This window comes from Kryptolebias marmoratus, linkage group LG12 (genome assembly GCF_001649575.2).
Source record: "Kryptolebias marmoratus isolate JLee-2015 linkage group LG12, ASM164957v2, whole genome shotgun sequence".
Classification (NCBI taxonomy): domain Eukaryota; kingdom Metazoa; phylum Chordata; class Actinopteri; order Cyprinodontiformes; family Rivulidae; genus Kryptolebias; species Kryptolebias marmoratus.
In genome coordinates this window covers 7735233-7735714 of record NC_051441.1, presented here as the reverse complement: position 1 = coordinate 7735714, position 482 = coordinate 7735233, and positions in this window count along the sequence as shown.

Sequence of the window (482 nt, the reverse complement as noted above, 5' to 3'; positions counted from 1 at the left end):
CCCACCCCTTCCTGCCACACACACACTTACATACACACACTTCTCCCACACCATAGTACAAGGTTCTCATCCCCTTTAGGGACCATTGTTCAAGGTTAGCATCAATGTCAAAATAAAGGTTACCTTGTTTTTCTTCTCTTTTCCTACTCTCTTCCACTAAATTGAATTTTAACCACACTAAGCTCTTGACCAGGAAAGGTCATGTGTTTCCACTAACTTAGAATAATGATAGCAGGAGAGCAAAGTGACTGACAGAATGGTATTTCAACAGTGCAATGGTCCTTTTTCTAGTCCAAACAAAATTCTGCAGTTGTCCTCCATTTCTGTGATATTGTGAAGTTTCTATATGTTGTGTCTTGACCCTTTGTATCTGAAATAAGTCAAAAGAATATCCTACCAAAATGGAGTTTTCAAAATTACAAGTCCACATTTTTTATTACAGAGATAGGAATTGGTGCAAGCAGAGGAATAACAGGAGTCCT